The sequence below is a fragment of the Geotrypetes seraphini genome, chromosome 1, assembly GCF_902459505.1.
Source record: "Geotrypetes seraphini chromosome 1, aGeoSer1.1, whole genome shotgun sequence".
In the NCBI taxonomy this organism is placed as follows: domain Eukaryota; kingdom Metazoa; phylum Chordata; class Amphibia; order Gymnophiona; family Dermophiidae; genus Geotrypetes; species Geotrypetes seraphini.
The window spans coordinates 283,176,366-283,194,748 of record NC_047084.1 but is presented as its reverse complement, the minus strand read 5'-3'; the positions used below and the strand labels follow the sequence as shown (position 1 = coordinate 283,194,748).

General features: G+C 48.4%; 1 protein-coding gene across 2 annotated transcripts in view; it reads left to right on the top strand.

Annotated features, from left to right (window-relative positions):
• LOC117364080 (pantothenate kinase 3-like) overlaps positions 1-18,383 on the top strand; it is a 146,145-nt gene that overhangs the window by 78,706 nt on the left and 49,056 nt on the right. The gene's annotated exons all lie outside the window — the stretch shown is intronic.

Below are 18,383 nucleotides of genomic sequence, written 5' to 3'. Positions count from 1 at the left end.
CATAGAGGTACTATCTGAAACAAGGAACATATAAACCTTTGGAACTGACTGACAAACCAAAATGTCATCTGGAAAAAAGGCCAACAGCGCCAGAAAGATGACATTATATCAAACAAAGATGATAATGGGAGAGCCTGAAACTTCCTAAGGCAAACCAACACACCAAATAAAGCTCCCAAAGGGCGGCAGGAATGAATTTAGATAACAGCATATCAGAAAATACTTCCTACACAGCCACAGCTATACCATATACAATATGATGTAACAGAACAGGATCATTGCATTTTAACAGAGTCTATATACCGTTGCAGCTCTTCTGGATCAAGATAAGTGGTGGTCTTATTATGATGCATGATCAGCATTTTGGCCGGGTACAAGAGGCCAAACTTGGCTCCAATATCTTTCAGATCCTGCCTTTGTTGTAGAAAAACTTTCCTTCGGGCAGCCGTTGATTTAGCCAGATCCGGCACTAGGAGAATTTTCTTTCCCTGATAGAGAATCTGCTTCCTTTCTTTTCCAGCTGTCAGGATTTGTAACACTTGTGGGTACCGGAGGACTTTAGCCACAATAGGACGGGGCTGTTATCCCAGGACAAGCAGGCATGATATTCTCACATGTGGGTGACGTCATCTACGGAGCCCCGATGCGGAAGCATTTTCAAGCAAACTTGATTGAAGATTTAAGTTTGCTCTGCTGCTCCACGCATGCGTGCCTTCCTGCTCCACTAGGGGGCGCATCCCCTCGTGGTCTCCAGTTCAAAATTTTCCGCTGAGCCTAGAAGTCGTGTTTTTTCAGGCTCTGCCCCAACTGCCTTCTAGCACCGCAATTTTTTCTTGTTTTTCTCGATTTAGTCGCTGTGCGCGAGTTTTTTCTTGTTTCAACTGTTCCTGCTTCGTTTTTCACCGACCCGGAGGCTTCCGGGTCCCCGTGGCCGCGTGGCTATTCGAGCCGCGGCCACTTTCGATTCTATGTCCCGGCCTTTGACCGGCTTTAAAAAGTGCTCCCGGTGCGAGCGGCTTCTTTCCATCACAGACCCGCATCGCCGGTGCATCCTCTGCCTGGGGGCCGCTCATCCAACCGACTCCTGCCCCCAGTGCGCTACTTTCCAGAACCGGGCCCTCCGTCGAAGGAAAGCCCGCATGGCGGATCTTTTCGCCCCGGTCCAACCCTCTACCTCGGCCTCGAGGTTGGCCCCGGCCTCGGCCGCGGCCTTGACCTCGGCCCCGAATACCTCGGCATCGCCTCGGGACTCGAACCCGAAGTCCTTGGGACAACAGAAAACCTCGGCTCCGGGTAAGTCCCCTCTTCCTTCTTCAGGTTCTGTACCAGCAAAGAAACCGGCCTCGGGGACACCGGCGACGCATGGCGGAAGTCCCATGCTTACAGCACCGGCGAAGCCCTCCAAGCCTTCGGGGCGTGCCTCCACCACACGGGAATACTCTGATACGAGGTCGCCCCCGGTGGAGTGCACCGAGGCAGTGGACATGCCCTCGATGCTGTCCGTCTTCCAGGACCTACTCCGAGCGATGATCTCGTCGGAGCTGTCCGCTGCAATGGCCCATTTGCAACCTGCCTCGACCTTGACCCCGCATGTACCAGACCAGCCTGAGCCTCGCGTCGAGCCACCTCGAAGAAAAGCGCGCAAGCTTCGCTGCATTCCATCCTCCTCGGACTCCTCACCGAGGCACCCGAGGCACTCTCCCTCCACAGACCGCCGCGGTGCAAAACGTGCTAAAACGACAGAAACCTCGAACCGCCGTACCTCCAAGAAGGCCTGGGGTTTCCCCACTCTACGAGGCCGTTCACCTACACCTCGTACGGGACCGCTAAGGGTAGCTGAGTTATCACTCTCCAACCCGCGCATCCTCCGAACTCCCCCTCGGACCGGGACTCCGACCCGAGGTTGCAGCTCTTCACCGAGGGAGTCCGGGTCGAGGTCACCGATTCGACATCGATCGGTACCTCGAACCCCGACATCGTCTCCGAGGGGCTCCTCGAGACATCAGAGATCTACGACCCCGGAACACTTTCACAGTACTTCCCCGGTCTCGGAGCGTGGATCGGAGCAGGAACCTCGATACTCGAGGGAAGCCTCCCCATCCTTCTCCACCCGACGGAGGTCTCGTTCACCGACCCCGCACGGGGCCTCGGGAACATCTCGCCCATCCTTCACTCGCTTTGTCCAGGACATGGGCCACGCTTTGGACTTAGACCTCCAGTCCGACTCCAGATACTCTAAGGAATACCTAGCGGAGCTGGATATGCCATCACTGCCCAGAGAGTCCCTCTGCTTACCGCCTAACCCGGTACTCCAACAGGCCTTCTTCAGGAACCTGGAGACCCCCTACATGGTCACAGCCGTACCCTCCAAAATGGAGGCCAAGTACCGCACAGTACCCTACCCAGGATTCGAACAACCACAGCTCTCCCACCAGTCGCTGCTAGTAGAATCCTCCTTGAAAAAGGCCCATCCATCCCGGGTCTCAGCCGCGGTCCCCCCAGGCCGAGAAGGCCGAACCCTAGACAAGTTCGGCAGGAGACTATATCAAAATGCCATGATGGCCTCTAGGGTGCAAAGCTACACTTTCACCTTCACATCCTACCTCAAACACCTCATTGGACTATTGAGAGCTTTTGAGACTGACCTACCGGCCTCCCGCCAAGGAGCGTTTGGCCTGCTTCTAGAGTCCCTCTCCAACCTGCGCCTCCAACTATTCCACGCGGCCTACGATGGCTTCGAACTCTCCTCCAGAGAGGCAGCCTTTGCTATCGCCATGCGCCGACTAGCTTGGCTGCGCCTGGTCGACATGGACCCCCAACTTACAGGACCGGTTGGCTAACCTACCCTGCGTGGGAAAAGAGCTGTTCGATGACACGATCGAGGCGGCTACAAAACACCTCTCTGAACACGAACGCTCATTTGCCTCCCTTGTCCGGCAAAAACCTAAACCGCCTGCGCCCAGGCCGTTCAGGGCCCCTCCACGCCGCTACCCACAAAAATCCACCCCTCCCTTCTCGCGGCCTCCACCCAGGCGTCCGCAAGCCCACCACCGGGCCATGCCCAAGTCCCAACCGCCTGCGACTTCCAAACCATCCCCGTCCTTTTGACGGGATTCGCGGAAGGGGGCGGGCCCCCTCCGCCATAGTCCCAGGCCCCCTTCCTATCGGGGGCCGCCTCAAAGCCTTTTACCCTCGCTGGGAACAAGTCACGTCGGACGCATGGGTCCTTGACGTGATCTCATCAGGATACTCTCTCAACTTTCGGGCCATTCCTCCAGACAACCCCCCAAGGAATTGCCCACCCAACCGGACACAGCTACCCCTGCTCCTCTCCGAGGCTCGAGACCTGCTTCGCCTCAGGGCAGTGGAGGAGGTTCCCCCCCGACCAACGGGGGAAGGGCTTCTACTCCTGTTACTTCCTGGTACTGAAAAAAACGGGAGACCTACGCCCAATACTAGACTTGAGACGCCTCAACAAATTTCTAGTACGGGAAAAATTTTGGATGCTTTCCCTACCGACCCTCTACCCCCTGATCGACGAGGGTGACTGGCTCTGCTCCCTCGATCTGAAGGAGGCATACACACATGTCCCAGTACACCCCGCTCACCGCAAGTTCTTGCGTTTTCAGGTAGGGGACTGGCACCTACAATACCGAGTCCTCCCCATCGGCCTAGCATCATCACCTCGGGTCTTCACCAAGTGCCTTGTGGTGGTCGCAGCAACCTTACGTTCCCAGGGCCTCCAGGTATTCCCCTACCTGGACGACTGGCTGATCAAAGCCCCGTCCAGGGAAGGGGTTATCTCAGCGACCCAACAGACTATTACCTACCTACAAAGTCTGGGGTTCGAAATAAACTTCCCAAAATCCCAACTACGCCCCTCGCAGTCCCTACAGTTCATCGGGGCCACGCTGGATACAGTTCGCCTCCGTTCCTTCCTCCCCTCTCCGCGCCTAGAGGCGTTAGTAAGTCTGAGTCGAAGGATCTCTCTGCTGACCTCGGTATCAGCTCGACAGATGATGACTCTCCTAGGCCACATGGCCTCCACCGTCCATGTCACACCCTTCGCCCGCCTCCATCTGAGAATCCCTCAATGGACCCTGGCCTCTCAATGGCGTCAAGACCGGGACCCGATCGACTGTCCCGTGACAATGACTCCTTCCTTGCAAAGATCGCTCCGCTGGTGGGCCGACTCTTTAAATTTTTCCAAAGGTTACTCTTCCTCGCCCCTCATCACAGCAAGGTACTCACCACGGACTCGTCAGAGTACGCTTGGGGAGCCCATCTGAACGGCCTACGCACGCAGGGGATGTGGTCAGCGGAAGACCGCCGCTGTCACATCAACGTGCTAGAGCTCCGGGCCATCTATCTCGCAGCTGTAGCCTTTCAACATCTGCTCCACGACCGGGTGGTCCTCATCCGAACCGACAACCAGGTAGCAATGAACTATGTAAACAAACAAGGAGGAACAGGGTCTTGGTCCCTCTGTCGGGAAGCCCTGCGCCTCTGGAAATGGGCAATCTTCAACAACACCTTCGAGCGGTGTACATACAAGGAGAACAAAACTGCCTGGCGGACAGACTCAGCCGCCTCCTCCAGCCACACGAGTGGTCACTGCACTCTCAAACCCTACGACAGGTGTTCAAACATTGGGGGACACCTCAAATAGATCTGTTCGCATCCCCCCACAATCACAAACTGCCTCTCTTCTGCTCCCGGATGTACTCCCCGGACCGGCTCGAGGCCGACGCCTTCCTCCTCGACTGGGAGGGAAGGTTCCTGTACGCGTTCCCGCCGTTTCCTCTGATCCTGCAGACGCTTGTCCACCTGAAAATAGTACAAGCCACCCTGATCCTGATTGCTCCTTGCTGGCCACGCCAGCCTTGGTTTTCCCTTCTACTTCAACTCAGTGTCAGAGATCCACTGCCTCTGCCTCGGTTTTCCTCTCTACTATCACAGGGTCAGGGTTCGCTGTTACATCCCAATCTTCAATCTCTTCATCTGAATGCTTGGTTTCTTTCCCCCTGACTTCTCTCCCCGTGTCTCAATCAGTCAAGGAGATATTGGAGGCCTCTAGAAAGACCTCGACGAGAACCTGCTACTCCCAAAAGTGGACCAGATTCTCAACCTGGTGCTCCTCCCACAGCCAGGACCCGGTGTCGGTCCCCGTCCCTCTGGTCCTTGACTATTTACTTCAATTATCTCACTCCGGCCTAAAGATCAACTCCATTCGAGTACACCTCAGTGCGATTGCGGCCTTTCACCAGCCCCTGGAAGGGAAAGCCCTCTCGCTCCATCCCTTAGTCTCTCGCTTCATGAAGGGTCTCCTGAATGTCCACCCTCCTCTCAAACCTCCTCCGGTGGTTTGAGACCTCAACGTGGTTCTGGCTCAACTAATGAAACCTCCATTTGAGCCCCTAGACAAATGCCATCCAAAATTCCTCACTTGGAAGGTAATTTTCCTGCTTGCGCTCACTTCCGCTCGGCGGGTTAGTGAGTTACAGGCTCTGGTAGCGGACCCACCCTTCACGGTATTCCATCACGACAAGGTGGTACTCCGCACTCATCCAAAGTTCTTGCCTAAAGTAATGTCTGATTTTCACCTCAATCAGTCCATTGTCTTGCCTGTGTTTTTTCCCAAGCCCCACTCTCATCCCGGAGAGGTGGCACTCCACACTCTTGACTGTAAGAGAGCGTTGGCCTTCTACCTCCAACGCACTCAGCCACACCGGAAAGTCACACAATTGTTTTTGTCCTTCGACCCAAACCGGTTAGGTCACCCAGTTTCCAAGCGCACCTTGTCCAACTGGTTGGCCGATTGCATCTCCTTCTGCTACGCTCAGGCTGGTCTCGCGCTGCACGGTCGAGTAACGGGACACAAGGTCCGAGCGATGGCAGCCTCCGTAGCGTTCCTCAGGTCTACACCTATCGAGGAAATCTGCAAGGCTGCCACGTGGTCTTCGGTTCATACCTTCACCTCCCACTACTGTCTGGACTCACTGTCCAGGAGCGATGGCCGATTCGGCCAATCGGTTTTGCGAAATCTATTTGCTTAAATTGCCAACTTCCCTCCATCCCTGTTCAGTTAGCTTGGAGGTCATCCACATGTGAGAATATCATGCCTGCTTGTCCTGGGCTAAAGCACAGTTACTTACCGTAACAGGTGTTATCCAGGGACAGCAGGCATATATTCTCACAACCCGCCCACCTCCCCGAGGTTGGCTTCTTTGCTAGTTAAGTGAACTGGAGACCACAGGGGATGCGCCCCCTAGTGGAGCAGGAAGGCACGCATGCGTGGAGCAGCAGAGCAAACTTAAATCTTCAATCAAGTTTGCTTGAAAATGCTTCCGCATCGGGGCTCCGTAGATGACGTCACCCACAAGTGAGAATATATGCCTGCTGTTCCTGGATAACACCTGTTACGGTAAGTAACTGTGCTTTTTTGAGCCGGATTGATCTTTGAAGGAACTCGATGCGCCCTCTCCAGCTCAAACGGTACTTCAAATTGAATTCCAAGCAGAGAGGTTATTAACTTTGTCAAAAATGCAATGGTGTCAGATCCTTCCGCTGATTCTGGAATCCCAAGGATTCTAATGTTATTCCGACGGCTTCGGTTCGCAAGGTCTTCCAGATCTGCTTTTAAAGTCGCCAGGTCCCGGTCATGTTTGGGGATGAGGGAGACATTTTGAGCATGTGCGGTTTGGAAATGCTCAAGCGCATCAAGTCGGTGTCTAGCGTCGGTGAATTGTGAGTTCAGGGCTTCAATCTCAACACGAATTTATTGTGATTCTTCCACTTGTTTGTTCATGATGTTTTTAAATGCACGCATTTCCGTGAGAAGCAATTCAAGCTGCGAGTCCACAGTTTTCGGTGGTTGTTTTTCCGGCGAAGGAGCCTCGTGCTTAGGCCTCTTTCCACTGGGAGTGGCCGATGGCGACTGTTCTCCTTTACTGCTTTTGGAAAGCGACATGCTAGATTGGTATAGCAGCTTAAAATTTTCTAGCGATATTTGAAAAAGCTGGGTAGAGAAGTTTTAACAACGATTTATCCCGCCGTCCCAGAGAGCTCTCACTCAGCGCGTCCGGTCGCCATGTCGGTCAAGCCACGCCCCCTCGCTCTATCACCTCTATTGCTTCTTATGAAGATTCTATTCAGCACCTTAACTCTGCAGGTATATTGCCTTTTTTGTTTGTTTAGGTCACTCTCAACTCTATGGTATCTCCTTGCCTTCAGTTGATGCCACTGGCTTGGGAGTAATTTCTTCAATTTTGGGGGGTAACATAAAGCTAAGCTCAGGTTACCCATGTTCTCTCTTCTATATCAAATTAAAAGGGTATAGGAGTTCAATGTGACATGGATTTGTTACTTGTTGTTCTGTTCACCTTCTTAGGTACTTGTGTGTCATGAGGGTCTTATATTAGGGGCCATATCATGGCTTATTTTTCCGTTCTTTATTTTACTTGGGTAAAATTTTGTATATTTTGATTCCCAAGTTTCTTTTTTTTGTGAATCATTTTTATTTTTCAAAATAAATATACAAAGTATACAGATAATTATTGTAAATATACAAAAGATAACTTAAACATAAAACAGACTAGTTGTATATATCACAGTTAATAAGCAGGGAGATAGTATAAGCCAATACAACCAGTGTCTCATGTCAACCAAATCCAGCAGGGCTAGTACATATAATTTCAGCTGAGAGTATATGTGTGAAACATGGAAGAGAGTTCCCAATGAGCATCATAATGACTTAATTAAATGATAAGAAGTGAATGTATATTTTAGAAATATTACATTGAGGTAATTTATGCCAACAGTCCAAGTCACAATAAAGTTGAACAGGTCTCCATACTCTGAGAAAAGAACTAATAGAATGATGTTTTTCAGCTAGTACACTTTCAAATTTGTTGGTTATGCATACCACCGTGCTCCACCTTAGATAAGTCCTTCCAACAGTGCAAGATGTTTTTAATAGATTGGAGCCTTGTTTGGGAAATTTAGCGAGTTTATGCGGAGTCCATGGGATCGATGTAGTAGAAAGTATATTGATTGAAGGATTGGAGCCAATCTAATAGACTTGAATACTCTAATCCACACTTTCTGCCAAAGCTCATCATCAGCGGAAATGTCTAAATTCCCAAGTTTCTAATGCACTGTTACCAAGGGACAGTAGTTTTAAAGGTTCAACTACTTTCCTTCTAGACATATGTTTTCATGTATTCAGATCCCACTTTTAGTAGTGCTCTATCCTTACTAAGCTTCTCTGTTTTTTCAGTACAGGAGGAGACTTTAAAAAAAACAAAACCCAAACAACAAAAAAAACAACCAACTTTTTGTTTTGTACAAGTGATATTAAACAAATCCGTTCACATTTTTTCCCTTGTTAAATCTTTGAGGGGATTTCATGCTTACTGGCATATTGTTTCGGTAATATTCTTTCCCTTATTGTTTTCTTCTGATTTTCTCGTTTTAAGGCTTCATGAGATGTTACAGAATAATATTAATATAAATATTTTTATCAGAAGGTTGTTTTTATACACAGTAAGCCACTATCGTTCTAATTTTATACTCCATAGCATCAGCTTTTCTTTCCTTCTAGGATAGTTCCTCCTTTTAATCCTTTTAAAGCTATTCTTTTCAAGAAAATCATGCTTTTGTTTGATTACAAAATTCCTTCCCCTTTTTCATTTGTATCTACTCAGGGACATGACTGGTTTCAACTGCTCATTTGTTCGGCTGCTCCATATGGGTGCATTAGCCAGTAGTCCTCTCTTATTTGGTTTTTGAATGTTTTTGGCGTCTCCATCGCCTATATTTAGATTCACCTGCCTCTAGGAGATCATTTATTTTTTCAACCTCCATGCATATAGGGTTTTTTGTTGGTTTTTTTTAAAATCCTCCTTTTATCTCTAGTAGAGCATGGAGTTCCTCTATTCATTTTTTCCATTAGATTCCTTCCCTTGCCTCCACGCTGTCATTTCGGACATTAGGTCTAGGTTTTTGCGAGGCAACACAAATTTTTCAGAGCTTCTTGGAACCCAATTCTCCCTCCATCCCTTTTATTGAAGCTAGGGCATCCCACATGTGAGAATATGCTGCCTGCTTGTCCTAGGATAAAGCAATTACTTACCGTAACAGGTGTTAACCAGAGACAGCAGGCAGATATTCTCGCATCCCACCCACGTCCCCTAGTTGGCTTCTTCACTTAGGCATAGAACTGATGAACTTGTGAGCTGGCGTCGGGCGGGAAGGGACTCTCGCATCCACAGTGCGGGCAGTCTTAAAGCTTGCAAAAGCTTAAAGTGATTCTACATTTTACACTGTCTGTACCAGGACTCTATGGATGATGTCACTTACATGTGAGAATATCTGCCTGCTGTCTCCGGATAACACCTGTTATGGTAATTGTGATATGTGTAAACCACCTCATAATAAAGATAGACATAATAAAACTGGACAATAAAATGTGAGAACATGCGATGACATACAAAAGATAACTCAAACATGAAACAGACTAGTTGTACATATCACAGTTAATAAGCAGGGAGATAGTATTAATTATAAGCCAATAGAACCAGTGTCTCATGTCAACCAAATCCAGAAGATCCCATGGTGCATGTATATAACTGTATATAAGCACAAAAAAACAGTGGTAGATGTATTCCTGGCATTCTTTGAGGTGGAAATCCTTTCTCTGTAGGCAGGCTGCTGTTGTTAGCTGACAGGCACCAGATGTCACAGTGAGTACTCCCATTATTCTCTTCAAGAAAAATTGGAGTGTCTGAAAAAGCAAGATTTGAGGTTTTCTGAGGCTAGTCAGGTTCTCCCATCTCCAAAACCCCTTTTTTTATATTTTTTTAATTTTTTAGTTTAGCTCCCACGGGCCGTTTTTGTGCGAATTTTCTGGCGATGGTCATCTTGGATTTTTAGCGTGTTTTTTGTTAGTTGGGTTTAAAAAAAATTCTGTCTCAAAACTCCTCATTTTGCCTAGGGATTATCTGCAATGGATTCCCCAGGCCAATCTACCTCTAATCCATGAATTTTTTTGTGTGGATTTACTGGATGAGGAGTGATCATGTTTTATGTGCTGCTAGAGGAAGGGGCAAGAGCTTCAGGCTCAATCTCTCGAGTCCTCCAAGCCCCTAGCACCCTAAAAAGGCTGGTCTTCAGGGAAGAGATCACGTCCAGAGGCTGCACAACGAGGGGACGAAATGCAAGTTCATGGAGGCGGAGGAGGTGCTTCCTCCACATTCAGGGGCCTTGCAGTGGTCCTTAGGACCTCTGGTCCAAGGATTCTAAGATTTTGTTAATCTCCTGTAGAAAACCTATTTAAAGGGCCCGAGAAGCATTGTACTTCCTGTGAGTACACTAGCTCTGCTACATGGGGCTACTCGTCCCAAGCAGTCCTCTCCAGTCCACCTCAGAACATGCCGGCTTCTAGTGTCAGTGATCCTTTGGAGCAGAACTGGGAGGACTGGAAGTCCCTGTCCATGTCTTTATTATTTCAAGGGTCTATTGCGTCCTTAGATGATTTGAAGTCCCTTTCAGGGATGAGGTCAGGAGGCGGAAGTAGCTGTGGATCACAGTGATAATTCCTCAGTGCGCTATCTCTTCAAATCAGCTTTTGTTTTACCTCATTTCTGATACCCTCTCTGCATTGAAGCTTGATCCCCAGCAACCCTCCACCTTTATGTTCCATCATGAGTGGCACTCATGTACAGGCTACCTTTTTCCCAACTTATCTAGACATTACCTCTGGCTCTCTGCAGGTGGCCAAAGCTATGTATAGGCTTTATCCTATGGCTAAAGACTTCCAGCAGCTATTTTCACAGCTGAAAGTCGATTCTGTAGTATTGCAAGTGACTAAGCGCACCTACCTTCCTAGTGAGGGAAGAGTGATGCTGAAGAACACACAGGACTGTAAGGTGGACTCGGTCCTTAAAAGACAGTTTGAAGCGCTGGCTTTGGATATCAAAGCCGCAGCAGCTGCCTCCTTTGTGGCACAGGCCTGTCATTCCAGATTGTGAAGTAGTCCTTCAGAGCTGGGAAACGCCTGTCCCCACATGATTATGGAAAGAGTGGATTATGTGGCCAATGATCATTATGACATCAAAGTCCTGAGCAAGGTTTCGGCTTACATAAGAATAGCCTTACTGATCAGACCAATGGTCCGTCAAGCCCAGTAGCCCATTCTCACGATGGCCAATCCAGGTCACTAGTATCTGGCCAAAACCCAAGGAGTAGCAATATTCCATGCTACCGATACAGGGTAAGCAGTGGCTTCCCCCATGTCTTTCTCAATAACAGACTATGGACTTTTCCTCTATCCGCTCTTACCATACCCTCTGGCAACGCATTCCATAGCTTAACTATTCTCAGAGTGAAAAATATTTCCTCCTATTGGTTTTAAAAGTATTTCCCTGTAACTTCATCGAGTGTCCCCCTAGTCTTTGTAATTTGTGACGGAATGAAAAATCGGTCCACTTGTACCAATTCTACTCCACTCAGGATTTTGTAGACTTCAATCATATCTCCCCTCAGCCGTCTCTTTTCCAAGCTGAAGAGCCCTAACCGTTTTAGTCTTTCCTCATATGAGAGGAGTTCCATCCCCTTTACCATCTTGGTCGCTTTTCTTTGAACCTTTTTTAGCGCCGTTATATCTTTATCCCAGGCCAAACAGGCAGCCTATTTTCACATGTGGGTGACGTCATCCACGGAGCCCAGATGCGGACAGCCTCGCAAGCATATTTGCTTGTAGAAAACTTCAGAAATTTTGAGTCAGCTGCACCGCGCCCAGCACAGGCGAGTCTCCTCAGTTTTCATTTTTCTGCGGAGCCGAGAAATCTGTATTTTGAAACGTTCTGCGCTGAACTTCGTTCACTTCGTGCCTTCTCTCACTGCGGTTTTTAGTTGCAAATCGCTGTGTTCCTTACTTCTTTTACTTTATTAAAAAAAAAAAAAAAGATTTCATTTTATTTTTCTTCGTCGACTGACTGGTGGGGCAGGCTGCTCGGCCGCATCATGCGGGCTTCGACTTCGCAGCAGCTATCTTCCCTCCTATGTCCCGGCCAGTAACGGGCTTCAAGAAGTATAATCAGTGCCAGCGTGTGATTTCTCTCATGGACCCACACTGCTGGTGCCTCGGGTTGGACCATAGTCCTAAGTCGTGCGAGTGCTATTCTACTCTTCAAACCTCGAGCCCTTAAATGTCGTCGGGTTTTAGTGGAAAAATTCTTCAGGATGGACTCTTCAATGACACCCTCGAACTCGAGTGCTACCTCGGTCCCACTTTCCAGCTAGGGTCCTCCTTCCATGACTCCGACCTCGAGTTTCATCAGACCGTCCTTGTTTGGATTGTCTTTAGCCTTGAGTACACCTGCTTTATCGTCCCCTGAGTCCCCCTCAGGTCAGATACCTAAGCAGAAGGTTCCGGCGGTGGTCCTCAAGCTCTACAAGACCTCCAAGTCGAAGCATATCTCCACTGCCACCTTGGAACCTATAGCCTAAGCAAGTGGTCCAGTTTCAAACACGGATCCACATTTGCAGGCTTCTCTCCAGAGCATGTTGGAGCAGCAATTTGTTCAATTACTGAGTAAATATGGTTCTGCCTCGACAATGCCTCCTGTAATCCAGCCTGGGCAATCAGCAGTCTCCCGCGAGGTCGAGTCCCTGCCTGTGTCTCGAGCTGAAGCTTCACACTCTATGCAAGGAGCAGAATCTTTGAGAGTGTCTGGTCTGGCATCTACACACTCGAAGCAAGGAGTAGATTCTTTGCGAGTGTCTCGACAGGAATCCTCACACTCCATACAAGGAGCAGAGTCTTTGGGAGTGCTTCAAGATTCCTCAATCCAATCCACTGAGTTTCGATCTACAGCTTCTAGCCCTATTCATTCACCAGCAACATTGCCTGTTTCCATACATAGGGCGAAGTCTCCTCGATCCTACTCGAGACCTGCTTCCAGGCATCACTCTCATCGTAGATCGAGGCGCAGGTCTTCTTCCAAAGAGCAACCTTCCAGCTCTTCGAGGCCTCCAATTCATCGATCGAAGTCGCCGCTTCCAAATCCAGAGGAATCAACTGCTTACATTGCCTCCTCCAAGTCTTCATATTATTTGGATTGCCACTTCTCCAGAGAGGCTTTGCCTTCGTTCTCCACTCGAGGCGCTTCGAGGTCATCGAGTCCCACTCGAGGGAAGGCCCTGGCGGGCGGATCAAATCTCCTTCTCTTCCTTCCTTCGTCAGATGGCTGATGACCTGGCAATTCAATTAGATGCTGGTTCTAAATACTCTAAGGAGTATCTTGAGATCATGCATCTGCCTCAACCTCCTGCAGAGTCACTTAAGCTTTCTCTTCATAAGCTTTCAAACAATCTTCAAATCTTTCAAACAATGTCAGGAGACTCCTTATGCTATACTTGCTGTTCCAGGCAAGTTGGACTCGAGGTATAGAACTCTACATTGCAAAGTTTTGAGAATTCACAGTTATCTCACCAATCTCTCCTTGTGGAGTCCTCTCTGAAAAGAACCCATCCTTCCAGGGTCTATGCTACAGTTCCTCCTGGAAGAGAGGGTAAGACCATGGACAAGTTTGGACATCGTCTTTATCAAAATGCTATGATGTCCTCCAAAGTCCTCAACTACAATTTTATCTTCGTTACTTATCTCAAGTTCCTCATTGATATTCTTCCAGGCTTTCTCCAGAATCTGGATCAACATAGGCATTTCGATTTCCAGGAAGTCACTGCTACTCTGTCACAACTCAGATTGCATCTTCTCCAGTCATCTTATGATGCCTTTGAACTGTCTGCTAGGGCCACAGCTTTCTCTGTAGCCGTGCGATGCTTGGCCTAGCTTCACACCATTGACATGGATCCTAATCTTCAGGACTGTCTGGCGAACATTCCTTGTGAGGGCAATGACCTCTTTGATGAATCTATAGAGGCTGCCACTAAAAAATTGTCTGAACATGAAAAGTCTTTTGCTTCTATTGTCAAGCCAAAGCCACCTCCTGCAAAACCTTCAAGCCCTTCTCCAGTTTTCCAGAGGCGTTATACTCCAAGGGCTGCTCCTTACACTTGAGCACCTCCCAAGAAACAACAGCAGCAGAAGCAACAGAAACCTTAGCCTTCTACTGCGCCTAAGGCTGCGCAACCTTTTTGACTGTTTAAAACAGAGCATAACCTCCATCGTTCTGCCTCTGTCCTCCCTTCCCCCCATAGGAGGTCGTCTCCATCATTTTTACCATCGACCTTTAGTGCTGTCAATAATCAGGGAAGGATACTCTCTTCATTTCACTCAGGTTCCACCAGAGCTTCCTCCAAGAGAGTATCCTTCTAATCCATCCTAGACCACCCTTCTTCTTCAGGAAGCTCAATCTCTGCTTCATCTCTGTGCCATCGAGGAAGTTCCTCTGAAACAGCAGAGCAAGGGTTTTTATTCCCGTTACTTTCTAGTTCCGAAGAAGATGGGCGATCTGCGACCCATTCTGGATCTCAGGGCTCTCAACAAATTTCTAGTCAAAGAAAAATTTTGCATGTTGTCCCTGGCATCCCTTTACCCCCTTCTAGATCAGAACGATTGGTTATGTTCTCTAGATCTCAAGGAGGCTTATATTTTCATCCCCATTCATCCAATCTCCTGTCTGTACCTCGGATTTTGGGTGGAGAATCTGCATTACCAATACAGAGTGCTACCTTTCGGCCTGGCTTCATCTCCCAGAGTGTTCACCAAGTGCCTGGTGGTAGTAGCAGCAGTTCTAAGGAACCATGATCTTCAGGTGTTTCCCTACCTAGACGACTGGCTCATCAAAGATTCAATATCTCAAGGGGTTATTGTAGCAACCCAACGGACTACATGGTTCCTATAAAGCTTGTGATTCGAAATCAACTTCCACAAATTCCAACTTCAGCCCTCTCAGAATCTACAGTTCATAGGAGTTGTTCTAGACACTATCCAACTGAGAGCATTCCTTCCTCAACAACGTCTGGATGCTCTTCTTCAATTCTGTCATGTAGTGTCTTTCAGCTCTTCAATCTCAGCGAGACACATGATGGTCCTCCTAGGTCACATGGCCTCAACGGTGCACATGACTCCTTTTGCCAGACTTCACCTCAGAATTCCTCAGTGGACCCTGGCATCTCAGAGGACTCAGGCTTGCGAACCACTCTCTCAACACAATACAGTCACTCTTTCGTTAAGACAGTATCTCCGCTGATGGATGCTTTCTTCCAATCTCTCCAGAGGCTTGCTGTTTCAAACGCCCCCTCATCAGAAGGTCCTCACGACAGATTCCTTGACCTACGCTTGCGGGGGCTCATCTCGATGGTCTCCGTACTCAAGACCACTGGAACAGTACGGATCGTCAGTGTCGCAGTCTGCTCCGATCACCTCTTCCTGTAGTAAAGTTGGGCTACACCAATCAGGAGCTGCGTGTCAAAGCCCACCCCCACCGCGTCGACAGAGGCAGCGCCGAACTCCCCCTTAAATGGGGAGGAGCCAAGCGGCAGAAGGCACAGGAGAGGAGTAGAGAGGAGTAGAAAGGAGCCGAGCGGCACACGCGATGCCAAACAGCAGGAGAGGAGTAGCAGATTGAAAAGATCCAAAGGAGAGGAGTAGCAGATTGAAAGATCCGAAGGAGGAAGAGGGGAACAGAAAGCTTGGGGCAGCGGCGAGAGTAAGCTCCGCCCACCCCCACCACGTCAACAGAAGCAGCGCCGAACTCCACCTTAAAAGGGGAGGATCCAATGGCGTGCGGCCGTTTGGCACGCGGCGAAGGCGAGCGGCAAAGGCACTCGCCTTTGCGAGAGCACCTTTGCGAAGGGCCTCAAGGGCCAGGTCACCACAACCAAGGACACCAGGGAAAGCCAGCAAGGTAAGGAAGCGGCAGGCATAGAAGGTAAAGGGGAGACATAGAAACATAGAAATAGATGGCAGATAAGGGCCACGGCCCATCTAGTATGCCCACCCCAATGACCCTACCCTACCTATCTCTTTGAATAGATCCCACATGTAATGTAATGTAATGTAATGTAATTTATTTCTTATATACCGCTACATCCGTTAGGTTCTATCCCATTTGGCCTTAAAATCAGGCACGCTGCTGGCCTCAATGACCTGAAGTGGAAGACTATTCCAGCGATCAACCACCCTTTCAGTGAAAAAGGATTTCCTCGTGTCACTGTGCAGTTTCCCGCCCCTGAGTTTCCACAGATGTTCCCTTGTTGTCGTGGGACCCTTGAAAAAGAAGATATCTTCTTCCACCTTGATGCGGCCCGTGAGATACTTGAACGTCTCGATCATGTCTCCCCTCTCTCTGCGTTCCTCGAGTGAGTAGAGCTGTAACTTCTTTAGCCGCTCCTCTTATGGGAAATCTTTGAGTCCCGAGACCATTCAGGTGGTCATTCTCTGGACCGACTCCAGTCTCAGCACATCCTTACGGTAATGCGGCCTCCAGAATTGCACACAGTACTCCAGGTGTGGTCTCACCATGGATCTATACAATGGCATAATGACTTCAGGTTTACAGCTGACGAAACTCCTACGTATGCAACCTATGATTTGCCTTGCTTTGGAGGAAGCTTGCTCCACTTGATTGGCAGTCTTCATGTCCTCACTTACGATCACTCCTAAGTCTCGTTCTGCTTCAGTTCTTGTTAGGATCTCGCCATTAAGGGTGTAAGTCTTGCATGGATTTTGGCTGCATAGATGGATCAGGAATTGGTTGGCGGGTAGGAAGCAGAGGGTAGGAGTGAAGGGCCACTACTCGGACTGGAAGAAGGTCACGAGTTGTGTTCCGCAAGGGTCGGTGCTCGGACCGCTGCTATTCAATATATTTATAAATGATATAGAAACAGGGACAAAGTGCGAAATAATAAAATTTGCAGATGACACCAAACTATTTAGTGGTGCTCAGACTAAAGAGGACTGCGAGGAATTACAAAGGGACCTGAACAAGCTAGGGGAGTGGGCGACGAGATGGCAGATGAAGTTCAGTGTAGAGAAATGTAAAGTATTGCATGTAGGAAGCAAAAACCCAAGATACAGCTATACGATGGGAGGGATGTTATTGAGTGAGAGTACCCAAGAAATGGACTTGGGGGTAATAGTGGATAGGATCATGAAGCCGTCGGCACAGTGCTCAGCGGCTACTAAGAGAGGGAATAGAATGCTAGGTATAATCAAGAAGGGTATTACAACCAGAACGAAAGAAGTTATCCTGCCATTGTATCGGGCAATGGTGCGTCCGCATCTGGAGTACTGCGTCCAATATTGGTTGCCGTACCTTAAGAAGGATATGGCGATATTCGAGAGGGTTCAGAGGAGAGCGACACGTTTGATAAAAGGTATGGAAAACCTTTCATACACTGAGAGACTGGAGAAATTGGGGCTCTTTTCCCTGGAGAAGAGGAGAATTAGAGGGGATTTGATAGAGACTTACAAGATCATTAAGGGCATGGAGAAAGTGGAGAGGGGCAGATTCTTCAAACTTTCGAAAACTACAAGAACAAGAGGGCATTTGGAAAAGTTGAAAGGGAACAGATTCAAAACCAATGCTAGGAAGTTTTTCTTCACCCAACGGGTGGTGGACACCTGGAATGCACTTCCAGAGGGTGTGATAGGACAGAGTACGGAATTAAGGTTCAAGAAGAGATTGGACAATTTTCTGAAGGAGAAGGGGATAGAGGGGGTACCTGTTGGCCGCCGTGTGAGCGGACTGCTGGGCACGATGGACCTCTGGTCTGACCCAGAAGAGGCACTTATGTTCTTATGTTCCTGGAACGGAACTCCTGCAAATTTTAGGGGAGTACTGTAATTGTTCTTGTTTCATAAGTTACAGAGCAGAATAGAATATTCTTTGTCAGCAGGGAAGCTCCCTGTGCCCCTACTTCTCTTTTCTTCTGTTTCAGTAGAATTTGATTGCTTTGGTATTCACTGCAGAAGAGGAGTTTAGAATTTTGAGTGACACCCTGCTGCAAAGTTTGTGACTACTGGGAAGCAACAGCTACAGTACAGAATTCTATGTCTTATAACAGAAAGAAGATTAATAAGGTACGAACCTAATCTTCCATTCTGAATTATGCTCCTATATAAATAGGTAACACTTAAGCTTGCTAAAGTCAAATACACATCTTTGGCATAAAGTCCAAAACTGTTTGAAGTTAAAAATCAGTCACTTATCTTCTTGCTTAAGCAGCAACTTCTGGGTTTCCCAGGTATCAGTTACAACATCATTCGGCGAATGTAATGCAATCTTTTTTCTTTTTTCTTAATGCATAAAGCTTTGTGGACTCCAGTGAAACTGTCAAAAATAGATGAATCAAAAGGGAAATTTTGCTGGATTTGTAAGGTGGCAATGGGAACTATGGAGCACATGTTTAAG